The sequence below is a fragment of the Lithobates pipiens genome, unplaced genomic scaffold, assembly GCF_037356315.1.
Source record: "Lithobates pipiens isolate NorthernLeopardFrog02 unplaced genomic scaffold, aLitPip1_a1.2 Scaffold_8, whole genome shotgun sequence".
NCBI classification, from domain to species: domain Eukaryota; kingdom Metazoa; phylum Chordata; class Amphibia; order Anura; family Ranidae; genus Lithobates; species Lithobates pipiens.
The window spans coordinates 559,609,226-559,629,667 of record NW_027507903.1 but is presented as its reverse complement, the minus strand read 5'-3'; the positions used below and the strand labels follow the sequence as shown (position 1 = coordinate 559,629,667).

The following is a 20,442-nucleotide window of genomic DNA, read 5'->3' as shown; positions in this document are numbered from 1 at the left end:
AATAACGTAATCACGTTCTGAACGATCGAATTTTCCAACAACTTTGTCACCGTGTGTATGCAACACAAGTTTCGGACAAAATCCGTCGGACAAAATCCGACGGATTTTGTTGTTGGAATGACCGACCGTGTGTACAAGGGCTAACAGGGAACATATTTAAAATGTAACATTTATTAATGGAACTAGTTTGTATTTGTTTCTAAATGTGATAGGAGGGGAGATGGGAATCATTTACGCGTTTGTGCAATTTAATCTCCTGTCATTTAAGTTAAGACTATTTAGACTATTCAAAGTCTAGCAGTAAATCATTTTTAAAAATGCTGAGAATTTACTTTAGGATTTTCACCTTCTGACTGCAAATTGATAATATGGAATGTTCCTATTCAGTATCTCATTATTTGTATGTGTATTTACCTTAAAAATAAAAAAATAAACATTTTCTATAGAGTCATGTAAAATAGATATGCATTATATGGGAGAGGTATTTCCACAACCATGAGAGAATAAAAAAGATGTTTTTCTTCACAGCATTATTATGTGTAGCGCTACCCCCACAGGAGCCGCTTAAGTATGTTTGTTGCGTACTCTGCCTCTCAACCTCAATATTTGGCACACCTGGCAATAGTGTAAGTGCAAGGACCAATGAGAAACACACACGTTATGATAAAACACAGAAATTGTCTTTACTGCAATATTTTTGTGGAAAAGAGTAACAAACAGTAACAATATATACTCAAGTAATGCAACTGGAGAGCAATAACTGAGACTAAGAGCACAATATATCTCAGTACTATATTCAGGCTGCTTTCAGGGGATTCAAAATCTGAGAATTATTATCATAATATTATTATTATACAGGATTTATATAGCGCTAACAGTTTACACAGCACTTTACCGTATAAAAGGGAGACAATACATTTATAATACAATAAAATACAAGAGGATTAAGAGGGTCCTGCTCAGAAGAGCTTACAATCTAATATATATATAATGTTTGGAGGTTCTAAGTAAATTTCTAGCAAAAAATATGGATTTTAACTTGTAAGCAACAAATGTCAGAAATAAGCTTAGGTAAGAAAGGGTTCAAATCTATGGGACCCGAACTTGTAAAATCAAAAACCCCACTGTGAAGGCATATATGCACGTTATTGGCCATAAAAAGGGTATGAGGGCCTGGCTACTGCCCTGGGGGACATGTATCAATGCAAACCTTTTTTTTTTTAAAAGATCGCTTTTACGGGAGCAATGATTTTAATGATGCTTAACCACTTGCCAACCAGCCGTCATCATTATATTGCAGCAGGTCGGCACGTTCCCGCGAATCGCCGTAGCTGTACGCCGGCTCCTTTAAGAGCCATAGCAGAGCTAGGACCGAAGTATACAGGGGAGCCTTGGTGTAGGCACTGTGGCTTACACATATATTTGCACATGTGCACACCTAAACCCTATGATTTTAATATGAATTGCAAGACACGTTCAATTAGGTGTTTTTTTGTCCAAATATGTGCTGGGAAATTGTTGTCTGTCTGTGATTTGCATTGACCATCCATGTGCACCTTACTGTAAAGGTTAGTTATAAATTAGGGTGTTTGCCTTCTCTTTCGTATATCTTGTTCACTGTATTTGGCATGGAGATACATTGGATGCCTTCAGCTGACATTGCTGGGCTTTCATTGTGTCCCTATGCCTTTAAGGAGGAGTGGAATCCCTTCCAGTCAAACTTGCCCTTCATTTTCCCACTGCTGTATATACCCCAACTGGCAAAAAAATTAACATTTGTTTTCTATATTTTCATTTAAGATATTAAATCTAATAATTATATATCTACAAAAAAAAAAGAAAATGTAAAAGTGTGTAAAACAGTAATTTTGATACTTACATAAAGCAAACAGGAGGCTTATGAAGGCCAACAAAACACAGAACTTCAGAAAAAGAAGACCCACCAGGATAAAAATCACTCGGTCTCTTCTACTTCTGTCAGCTATAATGAAAATGTATATACCAGTAAAATAGATTCAAACTATGAAAGGTATCAAGCGCTCGAAGGGCTCATTCAGATGGGCACATACAGTAAGCCTGGTCTCCATGCAGAGTCACTGGCAGATGTGTGTGCATCCACCTCGGAGCTGTGTGCAGACCATAGAAGTGTATGCACACACAGTTGTTGCACGGACACAATCGCAAGCCAAGGCTTGATATGAAAGCAGTAGCAGGTGCATGGATCTGAACACAGACACTGCGAATTTGGATTTCACATCACATGCAGATGCATGAATTCATTTACACAAACATTTCAACTTTACACAAAAATGTCCCTTTTTAACATAATTCTACTTATATCTATTATTATGATTTTTATACCTTTTATGTATAAGAATAACATGTTTCCTGAGTCTTTGGTATGCTATTAATTACATATGTTTGCCTAGAATAAAATATGCCTGAATACTGCTAGCTCTTTTACATAGTTACATAGTAGGAGAGGTTGAAAAAAGACACAAGTCCATCAAGTCCAACCTATATGTGTGATTATACGTCAGTATTACCTTGTATATCCCTGTATGTGCTTATCTAATAGTTTCTTGAAACTACCAATGCCCCCCGCTGAGACCACCTCCTGTGGAAGGGAATTTCCCATCCTTGCCGCTCTTACAGTAAAGAACCCTCTACGTAGTTTAACCACTTTCAGACCGGACCATTTTGCTGGTAAATGACCAGAGGTCTTTTTACAATTTGGCACTGCGCTGCTTTAACTGGTAATTGCGCGGTCATGCAATGTTGTACCCAAACAAAATTTGCGTCCTTTTCTTCCCACAAATAGAGCTTTCTTTTGATGGTATTTGATTGCCTCTGCGATTTTTATTTTTTGCGATATAAATGGAAAAAGACAAGTTCCCTGCCTGCCCCCCACCCGCGGGCAGGCAGGGACTTATATATACGCCCATATGCCTGCCCGTGCCATTCTGCCGACGTATATCGTCGTGCGGCGGTCGGCAAGTGGTTAAGGTTGAACCTCTTTTCGTCTAATTTTAATGAGTGGCCATGTGTCTTGTTAAACACTTCCACAAAAAAGCTGTATCCCTATTGCGGGGTCACCAGTATGGTATTTGTAATTTGAAATCATATCCCCTCTCAAGCGTCTCTTCTCCAGAGAGAATAAGTTCAGTGCTCACAACCTTTTCTCATAACTAATATCCTCCAGTCCCTTTATTAGCTTTGTTGCCCTTCTTTGTACTCGCTCCATTTCCAGTACATCCTTCCTGTGGACTGGTGCCCAGAACTGGACAGCATATTCCAGCTGCGGCTGGACCAGAGTCTTGTAGAGCGGGAGAATTATCGTTTTATCTCTGGAATTGATCCCCTTTTTAATGCATGCCAATATTCTGTTTGCTTTGTTAGCAGCAGCTTGGCATTGCATGCCATTGCTGGGCCTATCATCTACTGGGACCCCCAGGTCCTTTTCCATCCTAGATTCCCCCAGAGGTTCTCCCCCAGTGTATAGATTGCATTCATATTTTTGCCAGCCAAATGCATTATTTTACATTTTTCTACATCTGCTTTTGGGGGTAAGGGCAAAGTCTAAGGAAATGTGTTTTTACCCTTGGCGTTTTCTAGGTGGGCCATCCTCCAAGTATTTTCACTCTCTGCGCGATGTCCTAAAAAAAAAAAAGAAAAAAGAAAAGAAAATATAGTCCAAACATTAAAGCTCAGCCTGGGCTATTTTGTAAAGTTTCCCACAGCAGCTGTAAAAAAATAAAAATAAAAAATATATATATGTTTCTTGCAGTAATCTTTTTTCCTCACAAGATGTCCTCAGTCTTCTGGGTTAATTGACAACCACTCACTCATAAGACAGGATATACAGGCGCATCTTAAAAATTTGAATATCATAAAAAAGTTAATTTATTTCAGTAATTCAATTCAAAAAGTAAAACTCATATATTATATAAAAACAAAAGAGGGGTTTGAGACTTTAAATGAGGTGTGTGAGATCACATATCTCCATCCCTAAATCTATATGCAAGAAAGAGGGTTTGGGACTTTAAATGAGGTAGGTCTAGCATGGCTAAAGCCTTGTACACACAGTCGGAGAATCCGTCGGAATGTGTCCTATCGGACCATGTCGTCGGATAATCCGACTGTGTGTGGTATGCATCGGACTGATTCCGTCCGAATATCCGTCGGACCCAATTTTCCAACATGTTGGAAATATTTCCAGACCAACTGGTTCGATTGGACATACTCCGATCATGTGTAGCGAATTTTGATCGGACCAAGTGCCACGCATGCTCAGATCAAATTCCTACATCAAAGCTAATGGCTACTAGCCTGAATGTAGTCCCATCGTAACGAAATTACGTCATCACGTTCTGAAAGATTGGATTTTTCGACAACTTAGTCCGACCGTGTGTATGCAACAGTTTCGGACACAATCCGTCAGACTAAATCTGACGGACAAAGTCCGACGGATTTGGTTGTCGGAATCTCCGACCGTGTGTACAGGGGCTAAAAGATGAGTCAATGTAAGAAGACATGTTTTATTCAATGCATTAAAAAACATTACATAGCAAAATGAGTACATGCATGGTAAACAAGCATATCAACCACATATTATTAACCAGATATTCATGAAAACAATCATAGCAACTTAGAAATGACAAACTGAGGTATAAGACAGCTGTCTATCGTAAAGAATCGCTTGAAAATGAACATGGCTGGGTAACTTGGGAGTGAATGAAATAAAACCATATAAAAAGAAAACGGTGCATCATAATTGGCTCAACGCACGTTTCGTGGTTTCCTACCACATCATCAGGGGCGAGTGCACCAATGTTTGTAAAAAAGCACAAATAAAATGATATGGTCCAATGTTAAACCCAAACACAAGGGAGGCTATATATGTAAAGGAGAGGATAAATGAAATCATCCCTCTAAGTACTTACATGTCAATTAAGTTTAGACCATGTGAACATAAACATACTGTATAGTCTCCCTTGTGTGTAACATTGGACCTTATTGTTTTATTTATGCTTTTTTGAAAGCATTGGTGCACTCGCCCCCGATGTGGTAGGAAACCACAAAATGTGCGTCTGGCCAATTATGATGCTTTCTTTTCTTTTTAGATGGTTTTATTTCATCCACTTCCAAGTTACCCCACCATGTTGCTTTTCAAGCGATTCTTTTTGATGGACAACTGTATATACCGTAATATGTCCTCTCTAAGTTGCTATGATTGTTTTGATGAATATCTGGTTAATATGTGATGTATATGCTTGTTTTCCATGTATGTACTCATTTTGCTATGTCATGTTTTTTAATGTATTGAATGTCTTTTTACATTCCCAAACCCTCTCATATATTATTTAGATTCATTACACACAGAGTGATATATTTCAAACATGTCTTTCTTTTAATTTTGATGATTATGGCTTACAGCTAGTGAAAACCCAAAATTCAGTATCTCTGAAAATTTGAATATTGTGAAAAAGTTCAATATTGTAGACTAGTGGTGTCACACTCTAATCAGCTAATTAACTCAAAACACCTATAAAGGTTTCCTGAGACTTTAAATGGTCTCTGGTTCAGCAGGTTACACAATCATTCGGAAGACTGCTGACTTGACATTTGTCCAGAAGACAGTCATTGACACCCTCCACAAGGTGGGTAACTCACAAAAGGTCATTGCTAAAGAAGCTGACTGTTCACAGAGTGCTGTATCCCAGCATATTAATGGACAGTTGAGTGGAAGGAAAAAGTGGTTTAGAAAAAGGTGCACAAGCAACAAGGATAAACGCAGCCTTGACAGGATTGTGAAGCAAAGGCCATTCAAAAATTTGGGGGAGATTCACAGGGAGTGGACTACGGCTGGTGTCAGTGCTTGAAGAGCCATCATGTATAGATGTATCCAGGACATGGGCTACAACTGTCGCATTTCTTGCATCAAGCCACTCCTTAACCAGAGCCAATGTCAGAAGCGTCTTACCTGGAGAAAGGAGAAAAGGGACTGGACTGTTGCTCAGTGGTCCAAAGTCTCTTTTTGGATGAAAGTAAATTCTGCATTTTATTTGGAAATCTAGGACCCAGAGTTTGGAGGAAGAGTGGAGAGGAACAGAATCCAAGTTGCATGAGGCCCAGTGTAAAGTTTTCACAGTCAGTGATGATTTGGGGAGCCATGTCATCTGCTGGTGTTGGTCAACTGTGTTTTATCTGACCTGATTTCATTTTCCAGCAGGACTTGGCACCTGATCAAAAGTACCAATACCTGGTTTAATGAGCATGGTATCACTGTGCTTGATTGGTCAGCAAACTCACCTGACCTAAACCCCATGGAGACTCTGAGGGGTATTGTCAAGAGGAAGATAAGACACCAGACTCAAAAATGCAGATGAGCTGAAAGCCGCTATCAAAGAAACCTGGCCTTCCAAAACACCTCATTAGTGCCACAGGCTGATCACCTCCATGTCACACCACATTGATGCAGTAATTCACGCAAAAGGATCCCCAACCAAGTATTGAGTGCATACTATACTGTACGTGGACATATATTTCTGTATTAAAAATCAATTTTTTTAATTGGTCTTATGTAATATTCAAAATTTCTGAGATACTGAATGTTGGGTTTTCACTAGCTGTGAGCCATAATCATCAAAATGAAAGTAAAGACATGCTTGAAATATGTCACTCTGTGTGTAATGAATCTTTAGAATATGTGAGTTTTACTTTTTTAATTGAATTACTGAAATAAATTAACTTTCTGATGATATTCTAATTTTTTGAGGTGCACCTGATGGGCCCACCCTCTGAAGCACACATAGTGTACTGGTTCAATTAGCAATGCTGACCTCAACACTTTTTTTTTGCATCATTGGGGACTACACTGTCTGGAGAAGCGGCGAAGAGGAAGCGGTCTCTGCAGTCTCATGTAACCACCCTGAAAACGTATGGAAATGGTACGTGTAAAAAAATATATAGCATAAAATGCTAGCTAACACACTTCCTGTTTTAGGATGGTTATCCCCCACTCAATGTATGGAGGAACAATGTAGCCACCTTATAAACAGCAACATAATTACTAACAAATTAAAGTCTAACTTCAGATAATTTTTTTTCTTTTTTTGGCTTTTGAGATTTTTTTATAAAAAAAAACTGTCTATTGTAAACACTCCTGTCAGTGATAAATAGTTTATCTCAGCCCTCTAACTGCCTCTTTTGCTGCACAGCTTGGTCTGTTAAAAGAAGTTGAAATAATAACAGACTTACTGATTCACCAGGGGAAAAAAGCTTAAAGAAAGCCAATATATAAAATCTTTGTTTTTTGGTTTAGATACGCTTTAAGGTTCTTGTAGAGATGTGTTTGCACTGTTGATTTTATGAAAATGATGGGAAGAAAATAATGTAAAACATAAATTACTCTGGGGATGGGTACACTTTAAACAAAGTTAGTGCCTTCTGAGAGAAAATGCATTGGATTGGAGTTAGCAAAGTGATGTCACCTAGCACAGACCGCATTGCAGACGGCTTTGTAATATTTTATCTCATATCGCTCAAATTCATTGTCCCTGATGTAAGTGCAATTTTTATTTAATAAACCATTTTTTTACACATTAATGCACTATGAGCGTTTTCCATTATCTTTTATAACCACATGCTGTGATTAACGAAATTAAGGAGCACCATAACCCTGGATAGGTTCCCTGGAGCTGGCTGACCACTTGTCTTCAGAGGCACTTCCATTCACACGCATATGATCTCTTGGTGGGATCATTTGATTCGGTAAGTGGCCAATTTTCACATATAGAGCACCGCGGTGACACATTTTCCATTGTGGATTATTTCAGCTGCACCACAAACAGTTTGTTGTATTTGCATGTGGAAAAAGTTGGAGTATCATCTTTTCACTAAACAAATTGAATTGTGGAGCACTGGACTATTTATGAACTTTTTGCACCATTTATTATTTGTCATTTTTTGTGAACAGATCGTAGCTATTTACCCCAAAACATATTTTTGATGTAATTCACTTGATACACCATTCTAGGCAGCAAGAGTTTCACTTATCCAGTAACACTTTGAACATTCACTATTGTTTGATTTTGCTTGTTGCACATTGTTGCATCTGTTACCTAATTATTTTTAGGATAACACCCCAGTCAAAAACGGCACATCTTATTTATTTTACAATTTAAACAATGTAAGCTTTGACTGTGTGTGCACACAAATATGTTGTCGCTTCAACATTCTTTAAGTTTTAAAACATAAAAAATGCACCTTTTGACAAGTGTTGAAAATACCCAAAGGGAGGGTGGGTAGTTCCAACCAAAATGTTTAGAGGTAGAATTAGAACCTCTGTCTAGTTTTATTGCTTTCCAGGAGTCTCCAGGCGAGACTTCCCCTTACTTGGTGTCCAGTTGGCAATGGTTTCACCAGACAGGAAGTGAGGAGAAATCTCCAAAAGTAACACAGGCTGAATTTTTCTTTTTTTTTTTTTTAATGGAAGTATAGAATCCCTCTGTCTATGTCCATGTTGCAGGTTTTTCAAGTTCAAGGGCCACAAACGCGGCCCCTGACATCACCAAAGGGCTGCACATACACTCACTGGCCACTTTATTAGGTACACCTGTTCAACTGGTTGATAACACAAATTACTAATCAGACAATCGTATGGCAGCGACTCAATACATTTAGACATCTAGACGTGCTGAAGACGACTTGCTGATGTTCAAACCAAGCATCAGAAGGGGGGTGAAAGGGGATTTAAGTGACTTTGAATGTGGCATGGTTGTTGTTGGTGCCAGACGGGCTAGTCTGATTATTTCAAAAACTGATGATCTAGTGGGATTTTTATGCACAACCATCTCTAATTGTTTACAGAGAATGGTTTGAAAAAGAGAAAATATCCAGTGAGCAGCAGTTGTTTGGACAAAATGCCTTGTTGATGCCAGAGGTTGGAGGAGAATGGCCAGACTGGTTTGAGATGATAGAAAGGCAACAGTAACTCAAATAACCAGTCGTTACAACCAAGCTATGCAGTATACCATCTCTGAATGCCCAACACATCGAACCTTGAAGCAGATGGGCTGTAGCATCAGAAGACCACAACGGGTGCCACTCCTGTCTGCTAAGAAAAGGAAACTGAGGCTACAATTCGCACAGGCTCACCAAAATTGGACAATAGAAGATTGGAAAAACATTGCCTGGTCTGATGAGTCTCGATTTCAGCTGCAACATTCAGATGATAGGGTCAGAATTTGGTATAAACAACATGAAAACATGGATCCATCCTGCCTTGTATCAACAGTTCAGGCTGGTGGTGTAATGATGTGGGGGGTATTTTTTTGGCACACTTTGGGCACCTTAGTACCAATTGAGCATCGTTTAAATGCCACAGCCTACCTGAATATTATTGCTGACCTTGCCCATCCCTTTATGACTACAGTGTACCCATCTTCTGATGGCTACTTCCAACAGGATAATGCACCATGTCACAAAGCACGGATCATCTCACCACTGGTTTCTTGAACATGACAATGAGGTCACTGTACTCCAATGGCCTCCACAGTCATCAGATCTCATCCAATAGAGCACCTTTGGGATGTGGTGGAACAGGTGATTCGCATCATGGATGTGCAGCCTACATATGTGCAGCAACTGCGTGATGCTATCTTGTCAATATGGACCAAAATCTCTGAGAAATATTTCCATCACTTAGCAAGGTATACCTAATAAAGTGGCCGGTGAGTGTAATATGTGTAATGCTTGAGAGGACTGTCAAAAACTGCAGACCCAATAGAGGAAATGAGGGACAGTGAGTTTGGACATGTTAAATTTTTTGCTGGGGAACATGTTATATAAGGCTATTAGAGATCAATGCTACTACCCTAATCAATGTTCTCACTATAAACTGCTGAGATCTGAGGGTCGCACATCATATACCAAGGGGCCCCATGGGCCACGTGAGCCACAGGTTGGACACCATGGCTTTATACACTTTCTTACCCATCAAGCGTCATAAGTTTCTCCTTCTGCCTTGTACAGGGTAACAATTATCAGACCTCTTGGGAGGGCCTTTTATGTATTTTAATTTAATTATCTTTTTAGCAAAAGGCATAGATTTTTCAGACGGTGTATAGAGATACCATAACATGGATAAGGCAGTTCAGATGCAGCTGAGGAATTACAGTACACTCAATAATATAGCAACTCGTATAAAGCTCAAGAGGACCTACAGTGTTAGCATTCTAAATCCATGAAAACTTCCCAAACAACATAACTGAGACTGCTTTAGCCAAGAGTACAAGTCCTTTATAAGTTGCCTGCCAGAGACCTGTGTCCAAAACCTTTTGACCAAATATTTTAACTAATTAATATGGGCACTAACAAAAAGAACAGGAGGGAAAAAAGGGGGGGGGGGGGCTGCATGGGGAGCAGAAGATATGAGTAAGGGGAGGGGATACTTCAGTAGGGCAGGCAACCCAGTCCAGCATGGAATAATTGTCTCAATAAAATAAATATCGGCCATAATAGAGCGCTGTAGTTGGAGCCTTACTTTTCGATCAGCTCCTGGTAAGAGGTAGGATAGAAAAGGATTGACCATGGGTACCACGTGTTGCAAACTTTCTCTTCCCTATGATAGAAGGAAGCTGCGAGGCGTTTGGGTCTTTTATTTCTAAACTCCAAGAATCATTAGAATCATTCTAAGCCCTTGTACACACGGTCGGAGATTTCCACAACCAAATCCGTCGGATTTTGTCCGTCAGATTTAGTCTGACGGATTGTGTCCGAAACTGTTGCATACACACGGTCGGACTAAGTTGTTAAAAAATCTGATCTTTCAGAACGTGATGACGTAATTTCGTTACTATGGGACTAGATTCAGGCTAGTAGCCAATAGCTTTGATGAAGGAATTTGATCTGAGCATGCGTGGCACTTGGTCCGATCAAAATTCTCTACACATGATCGGATTACGTCTGACCGGCCCAGTTGGTCGGGAAATATTTCCAACATGTTGGAAAATTGGGTCCGACGGAGATTCGGACGGAATCAGTCTGATGCATACCACACACAGTCGGATTATCTGACAACACGGTCCGATAAGACGCATTCCGACGGATTCTCAGACCGTGTGTACGCGGCATAAGACATACGAAATCTTCCCAATGGGACAAGCAGAAAGAAATTAGTTGACTACATTTAACCCTTCCCTCCTCTATTCAAAGCAACCAAAATGGCTATACATAGAGTTTAAGACTAAACAATTCCTTAATAAGCCCAACTGTGACTGGTTCTCTTTAAAAATGTTACCTTTTAAGAGTAATCTAACATGCATTAAATACCTGAGGTCCAAATTGCATCTGCCATGTTCTCTTTTCTTTGCCGTGTGCAGAACTGTTCCTGCTATGTGTTCTCTAAGACAGATGTTCTACATGTCTGTGCTCAGATTATACCACATCCCCAATTTGTTCTGACCATGAAGAATAGGGAAGTCTGTTGCAATAATATTGTAAATGATATGTTGGTTATTAATAATTTCACTCATTGCAGCTTCATAATTCCTAAGCCCTTGTACACACGGTCGGACATTCCGACCGAAAATGTCCGATCGGACCATGTTGTCGGATAATCCGACCGTGTGTGGGCTCCATCTGACCGCTTCTGTCGGAATATACGACCAACAAAGTTTTAGAGCTGAGCTATAAAAATTTTCCGACAACATGGTCCAATGGGACTTTGTCCTATCGTTTGTAGAGAATTCCAATCGGACAAAGTGCCACGCATGCTCAGATCAAATTCCTAGACCAAAGTTATTGGCTACTAGCCTGAGTGTAGTCCCGTCGTAACGAAATAACGTAATCACGTTCTGAACGATCGAATTTTCCAACAACTTTGTCACCGTGTGTATGCAACACAAGTTTCGGACAAAATCCGTCGGACAAAATCCGACGGATTTTGTTGTTGGAATGACCGACCGTGTGTACAAGGGCTAACAGGGAACATATTTAAAATGTAACATTTATTAATGGAACTAGTTTGTATTTGTTTCTAAATGTGATAGGAGGGGAGATGGGAATCATTTACGCGTTTGTGCAATTTAATCTCCTGTCATTTAAGTTAAGACTATTTAGACTATTCAAAGTCTAGCAGTAAATCATTTTTAAAAATGCTGAGAATTTACTTTAGGATTTTCACCTTCTGACTGCAAATTGATAATATGGAATGTTCCTATTCAGTATCTCATTATTTGTATGTGTATTTACCTTAAAAATAAAAAAATAAACATTTTCTATAGAGTCATGTAAAATAGATATGCATTATATGGGAGAGGTATTTCCACAACCATGAGAGAATAAAAAAGATGTTTTTCTTCACAGCATTATTATGTGTAGCGCTACCCCCACAGGAGCCGCTTAAGTATGTTTGTTGCGTACTCTGCCTCTCAACCTCAATATTTGGCACACCTGGCAATAGTGTAAGTGCAAGGACCAATGAGAAACACACACGTTATGATAAAACACAGAAATTGTCTTTACTGCAATATTTTTGTGGAAAAGAGTAACAAACAGTAACAATATATACTCAAGTAATGCAACTGGAGAGCAATAACTGAGACTAAGAGCACAATATATCTCAGTACTATATTCAGGCTGCTTTCAGGGGATTCAAAATCTGAGAATTATTATCATAATATTATTATTATACAGGATTTATATAGCGCTAACAGTTTACACAGCACTTTACCGTATAAAAGGGAGACAATACATTTATAATACAATAAAATACAAGAGGATTAAGAGGGTCCTGCTCAGAAGAGCTTACAATCTAATAGGGTGGGGCAGGTGGTACAAATAACTAGGGGAAATGAGCTGATGAAAGTGGTAAAAGATTATTTGGAGACACGATAGGCTTCCCTGAAGAGATGAGTTTTCAGGGATCGCCTGAAGGTAGCAAGAGTAGGAGATAGCCGGACAGGTTGAGATAGCGAGTTCCAGAGGATGGGAAAGGCTCTGGAGAAATCCTGGAGATGAGCATGGGAGGAGAAGATGAGAGCACTTGAGAGCAGTGCTGCGTACACATGATCGGATTATCCGGCGGACCAGAGTCCGCCAGACAATCCGCCCATGAGCGGGCTCCTCCGGGACGGTGACATCATAAGGGACGGGGGCACCATGTGACATCACCCGGTGATCCCGCCCCTTGTCCCTATATAAGTCGCTGCACAACGTGTCCCCAGCATTACAGCCGGAGAGAGCATTGTGTCAACATTGGAAGAAGAAGAGAAGGAGAAGAAGCAGAAGGCGACGACGGCAACAGCGATAGAAGACCGGGCCAACTCTAGTAAAAGAGCTGGAAGAAGAAAGCGAAGGCCCGGCAAGAAGAACCGAAGAGCGGGACAAGACCCCCAAAGAGCGGGACAAGACCCCCGAAGTCAGAAGAAGACCCCCGGATGGCGGCGGCGACAAAGGAGAAAGCCGGGCTCCTCCGCTAGTAAAAGAGCTAGCAGAAGATAGCGGGGGAGTCTGGCGAGAAGACCCCAAAAGACGGAAGAAGAGAAGACCCCCGGAGCTGTCTAATAAAGTATTTTAAAGACATGTGTTGTTTTTTTATGTACACTTTTTTCCTCAGGTGAATGGGTAGGGATACATGGTACCCCATACTCATTCACATAGGGTGGGGGGCCGGAATCTGGGGGCCCCTTTATTAAAGGGGGCTCCCGGATTCTAATAAGCCCCCCGCCCGCAGACGCCGACAACCAATGGCCAGGGTTGTCGGGAAGAGGCCCTTGTCTTCATCAACATGGGGACAAGGTGCTTTGGGGTGGGGGGCCACCAAAGCACCCCCCATGTTGAGGGCACGTGGCCTGGTACGGCTCAGGAGGTGGGGGCGCTCGCTCTTCCCCACCTCCTTTGCATACCGGCCAGGCTACGTGCTCGGATAAGGGTCTGCTATGGACTTTGGGGGGACCCCCCACGCTGTTTTTTTGGTATAGGGCTTCCCCTTTAAATCCATACCAGATGACGGGCTAGCGAGGTGTCAATCTCGCCGATGGACATTCAGTTTCTGTGCTAATCCCATCTACCTGGAGCCACGTTCAAAATGAATGGACTTTACTCCGTGTGTGGGCAAGTCCGTTCATTTCAAAAGTCCGGCGGACTCCCACCATATATATACCTAGTCTGCCGGAAAAGTCTGGTTGTGTGCAGTCCGATCGTGTGTATGCGGCATAGGAGGTATTGAGAAGAGTGGAGAGGATGATTTGGGTGATTTTTAGAGACAAGATTGGTGATGTAGCTGGGGGCAGAGTTATGAATGGCTTTGTATGTTGTTGTTAGCATTTTGAATTTAATTTGCTGGGTGATTGTGAGCCAATGTGGGGATTGGTGGTGAATAACCCCAAGAGCAGAGACAAACACTTTAATAACAATAAGTCACAATATGGCAGTTTGTGCCAGATTGGTTACCTTTACTCAGGTCGGCTCTATGAGTCCAGGCAGGAGGAGAGCCGAGGAATGGCCCTCTTTATGTCAGGGCTCTCTCTTCTGTCCCCTGACATCACAGGCCCAACTTAAAACACTGTACTCAAACCAATATTTAATGGCTTAACTTCCCAGATAATACAGAGCTCTGAATATGTGTGTGTGGCCCATATGGCACTAGTAGCCTCAGTCCTTTTGAAGAAAGATGAGGCTTTGTATCTTCAGCTAGCCACTCTCGTCAGTGCACATAGACTCCTGAGAAGCAGGGCCAAACAACGCACCTGGCATGGATTATCAAGTAAAGAAGGCAGGATCTTTCTCAGCAAGGTGAAAGAACAATGGTGTTTGTATACAGTATCTCTGTGAATGGATGACCTTATCCCTTAGCCCTATGGCACTACAAATGTCAGCAAGATAAATAACAGCAATGATGTCTGTTTACAGTGTCCATTAACTCTGCGTGCAGTGTCCTTGTTTCCTGCAAATGGGCAAAAGTCCTCTCACTCAATCCTGCGGTCAAGGCCCAAACATTTGTCCTGGAACAGGCAGGCTCTTCTAGGGACCTCCCCTTGGTCTAATCTCTTCCACTGCTCATGGAGTCTGATCCATCTCCTCAGATCAGCAAGATGTAGTCTCTAGTTCAAAGCAGGCTGGCTATTTGAAGTTCTGTCTCCATAGAAAGCTATGGGGGCCTACATATCCCAGTATCCTTTGCAGCTGCTGCTTGTTAAAGTCCTTCTGATTTGCTTCTGTAATTGCTCCTGTCATTGGCTCTCCTCCTCCTGCCAATAGGGACATAGGGGTGGATGCAGAGTGAGCAGTCCCGTGTGCCTGTATGAGGAGAAAAAAAGGGAAGGGGGAAGTATCCCCCTCAAAAAACTGACAGGCACTTTCTCCCTCACAGAAGAGTCTTGGCCAGCTTGGCCAGGCTGCGGGATATGCAGGGCAGTCGCTGTGCCATCAAATGCAGCCACTGTGCCCATCAAACGCAGCCACTGTTCCATCAAATGAAGCCACTGTGACCCCCCCCCCGTCCGCTCGCCGTCTGCCTGGCACTTACCCTATCTCAGGGGTGGGTCAGGCAGCTGGGGACTGCGGCAAGCTGTGGGATCTTGCAGCGGTGAGCTGTGTCCTCCATGCGTCCCCTCTTCCTTTCAGCCAATCGGGTATCGGGTAACAGACCCGTACTTCCTGATTGGCGGAGAGGCGGTGCAGTGTTAAAAAAGCAAATATTAATTTGCTTTTCTAACATACCTGGGTGGGCTCCGAGCGTAACGCTTTGCGCTCCGAGTTCACATTTTTCTAAGCATATTAGAGCCTATGGCTCTAATAAGGTGCTTAAAAATACACCTCCGCCACTGTAATTCAGGCGTCCACTATCCGAAAAAGGGCTGGAGCGGGGGCCATGGATATCCACTACTCATAGAGGGGGTGGCTGGAGAGAGGGGTCAGTGCCCGTGCGCCCTTAATGGACGCAACTCCACTGGCAAATAGACGGTGCAGTCCAGTAGTGTATTTAGGTTTTGTGCTGCCCTAGGCCTCACTAAACTTGTGCACCCCCTAATTTAAATATGACTCACCCTGGGGGGGGCAATGGTTTCCCTTAATTTGCATAGATTTCCTCTCACTTCCTGTTTGACTATGGGGCAAGAAGTGAAGGGAAATCTCTGCAATGGGACAGGGATGGTAAAAAATAAACTGATGGGGTGTATAAATCTCCCTTACGCTTTCCAAATCGAAAAAAAAAAAAAAAAGTGTTGCCCATAGTTCTACTTTAAGCACAAATTTCTGATAATTTTATGGAGAGGACTAAGAAGAGTCCGCCCCTTAAGACTGGTGCTATACTAACTGCGCAAGCCGACAGGGATTCTTTCCATGCTGCCCCCCTGCAAAGTGCTGCACTGGGCCTTGTTAGCCTAGGCCAGGATACAGGATTGGTGCAGTTGCTCCAGAGCTTAGTAAATGAGATAAAGCTTCACTTTACAAAGAATATCCAATCATGTGCAAGGAAAATAAAAAATAAGGGATAATGCTGGACTCTGAGCTGTCCTTTCAGCCCCAAATCCAATCGCTGTCCAAATCTTGCAGACTTCACCTCTGTAACACCTCCAAAATATGCCTATTTTTAACTATTGAAACCATTAAGCAACTTATTCACTCCTTCATTATCTCTCACCTTGACTATTGTAACTCCCTCCTCACAGGCTCACCTCCTCCTCTCTGCTGCTGCCAGACTCATCCACCTTACCAAGCATTCATGTCCACCACCTCTCTCTGCCAATCCTTCCACTGGCTTCCCATTGCCCAATGTATATATTCAAAACACTAACAATAACATATAAAGCCATTTACAACTCTGCCCCAAGCTACAGCACCAATCTTATCTTCAAATATCACTCAAACTGTCCTTTCCACTCCTCCCAAGACCTCCTGCTTTCTAGCTCCTTTGTCTCCTTTGTCTTCTCCTCCCATTCATCTGCAGGACTTCTCCTGGGCCTCTCCCATCCTCTCAAACTCACTACCCCAATCTGTCTGGCTATCTCCTACTCTGTCCAAGCGATACCTGAGGGCCCATCTCTTCAGGGAAGCCTATTCTGCCTTCAGCTAATAAACAAATCTCCTATTTCTCTCATCAGTTCATCCTTCACAGTTATTAACTTTTTTCCATCAGCCCCTCCCTATTAGTTTGTAAGCTCACAGGAGCAGGGCCCTCCTAACCCGCTTGTATTGAATTGTATTGTTGCTGTATTATCACCCTTTATATTGTAAAGCGCTGTGCAAACTTTTGGCGCTATAGAAATCCTGTACAATAATAATAATAATAGTATAAGTGGAAGAAAGAGTGCTCCAAAAGCCAGATAAAGACGAGCAAAGGGCCACATCTGGCCCCCAGGCCACCATTTGGAGACCACAGAAAATTTAGTGTCCCAATACTGATTTCTTGAAAGATGTCAGAATTAGTCTGATATCGGCATCCATTTATATAGTAGCAATTCTAATCCATGAGGTGTTTTTTTCAGACCAATCTTCTCTCTGCTTATATATGTTAATTTGTCTATGGACTTATTTATTTATTTTGCTCTTTGGTAAGTTACCTATAGATTTTTATTTTATACTGTATCCAAAAAAATTGAATTCCATCAGTATTTGTCATTACTTGTCTAATTTTCTAATAACATCTCTATGCCCATGATAAGATAAAATATGGAACAGGTACATAGATAAGTCCTGATCACTAAAAATTGTACTTTCTCACCCCTTTGAGGTACACATTAGCATAGGACCTACGGGTAGTGGGAACCTGCAAAAATTTAAGTATTATGTTTCAGAATTACCTCCAACAGATGAACAATGAATTTGCTCTATTCTGACCACCACAATACCCACCACTTAACCACAAAAACACCCTTTCATATATAATACTAGTGTATAGCACCTCCAAATTTATGGCCAAGAACATGGCTTTTATTTACAGTATATATCCAGGCCTTCTAGCTGTCTTAAAAGTTGTAAAAGGATCTGGTGTATATGAAAACAGTCTCTCTACATGTGACCTTTAAACAATAAACTTTGCATGATACTTGCACAGTATAGTAGCCAGTTCTCAATATTTTGGACCTCCCTAGAGGATTGGTCCTTCTAAACCTTAGGAAGTGTATAAAAAGTGGGTTCTATTTGATATCACCAATACATTTTGGAATTATACTTTCATCTATTGCTTCATCAATTACACCAGGAAATCATGGTGAAACATTTTAGTTTGTTGTTTAGAAATTTCATACCACTTCCCATTTCCTATGTTTTGACACATCTGCTTTTATTGCCATGCCCGTCAAGTCAAGTCTCTGGTCATTTCTGAAAAGGATTATACCTAGAGCTTATGATAAATGAGTATAATTTGAAGAACGTTTTAAATAGAATAATGATTAATGTGGAGTACCTAGGGTATTTGGCACCCAGGACAGATCATTTTGTAACAAACCCCTACAAATTTTTCTGCAATACCAATCCTTGCTTATCCGACTGTTCAGTTGCTCTACCAGTTGCTACACAGAGGGTTAGATACCCTCAGAGGTATTGCAGATGTGCTCACACTGGCCATACTGTAAAGAGTGTCATTAGGACATTTGAGGAACTGTGCTAAGTTGACCCCTTGCATTGGTAGTCAGTGAAGGTTAGATTTCAACTCACCTTTGTTCACTGCTCAAGAAACCCCCAACAACCTCAGGAGGAATCCAAGATTCCATGGAACCCTGGTTGAGAAACAGTGCTCTAAAGTGTTGCTTGACTCCCTATTTAAGTTCCATTTTTGTTATTATTATGTACCCCCCCCCCCCCCCTTAAAGACAGGGGATACTGGAATTTGTATGAAGGGGAGGAAAAGTTTTACTTTTAGTGTAAAATGTTAATAGATGTTTTCCTGTTCCTACAACAATCACATCCTTTATATTGTCTGATTCAATAGAAGCATTGTTTCTTCCCATAATTTTTAGATCTTTTAACACTCTATACTTCTGTCTTGCTCATTTAAATCATCCACCTTATTGGGTAGTGTACACTGGCAATTCTTTTCCATGCAGATCATTTAATTTCAGTTTTCTGTGACTGCTTCCCCTCTCTGCAAATCAATTCACTGGCTTTCCCTACTCCACCATATAAAATTCAAAATGCTAACCACAACACCCAAGGCCATCCACAACATCGCTCCCAGCTACATCACCAACCTCATCTGCAGATATCGCCCTGATCATCCCCTCCGCTCCTCCTAGGACCTCCTGCTCTCTAGCTCCCTTGTTACCTCCTCTCATGATCACCTTCAGGACTTCTCCAGAGCCTCTCCCCATCCTCTGGAACTCCCTGCCCCGGTATATCTGATCAGCTCATAACCTGTCCGTATTTAGGAGATCCCTGAAAACTCATTTATTCAGGGAAGCCTATCCCACACCCACCTAATAACTGTCCCAAATCATTCCTCTCATCTATTACCTTTTGTACCAACCCCCTTTAGAATGTAAACTCTACGAGCAGGGCCCTCCAGTCCCTTCTGTATTGAACTGTAATGTAATTGTGCTGTCCCCCCTATACTTTGTAAAGTGCTGCGTAAACTGTTGCCGATGCAGTATATAAAACGTTTATAATAATAATAATATTATTCATTTTCACAAGTTACAATTGTAGGAATCTGCTGCGCTCTACTAGTATCACACTGTAATGTTCCCGACTACCTATCTGCTTGACATTTCTGTATATGCATTTGATGTATTACGATTACTATTTATCTAATTTTTAATAAATCCAGAAAGTATGTTTACTCTATATTTAATGGCCACCTGTGTTCACCTCATTTAAAGCGGGTGTCCACTCAAAAAAAAATATCAAAAGCCAGCATCTACAAATACTGCAGCTGCTTTTAATAAATGGACACTTACCTGTCCAGGGTGCCCGCGATGTCGGCAGCCGAACCCCGATCAATCGCTCGGCTCTTGGCTTCTGCCGCCGCCATCTTCGGTGAGGTAATCAGGAAGTAAAGCGTTGCGGCTTCATTTCCTGGTTCCCTACTGTGCATGTGCGAGTCATGCTGCGCATACTAACTGGTCCCCACTGTGTTTTGGGACCTGTGTGTTTCCCGGAACACAGTGGGGGGGGGGGGGCGTGAAGGGGCGTGACTTCTGTGGGAGTCTATGCCCGGAAGTGGGTGCAAATACCTGTATTATACAGGTATCTGCACCCCCCTCCCCCCTGAAAGGTGCCAAATGTGACACCGGAGGGCGGGGGGGTTTCCGAAAAGCAGAGGTTCCATTTTTGTGTGAACCTCCGCTTTAAAGTCCCAGGGCTTATAATGCTTTGTTTATATATCTATGGTTTTAAGGATGGAGGTGTGTGGGGGCGTGTCCGGATGTGAGACTCGGAGGACGTGTGGTGCTGGAGCTCCCGGAATCCTATACAAAATCCTTTGCCATCCTCCTGGCT

At 41.6% G+C, this 20,442-nt stretch overlaps 1 long non-coding RNA gene across 1 annotated transcript; it reads right to left on the bottom strand.

Annotated features, from left to right (window-relative positions):
* Positions 1-1,878: 1,878 nt before the first annotated feature.
* On the bottom strand, positions 1,879-11,422 carry LOC143963669 (uncharacterized). The gene is made up of 3 exons (XR_013271017.1): positions 11,335-11,422; positions 3,600-3,656; positions 1,879-1,981 (listed from the first exon to the last, which is right to left on the bottom strand). It is a non-coding gene; the product is annotated as an uncharacterized LOC143963669 (long non-coding RNA).
* Positions 11,423-20,442: the final 9,020 nt, after the last annotated feature.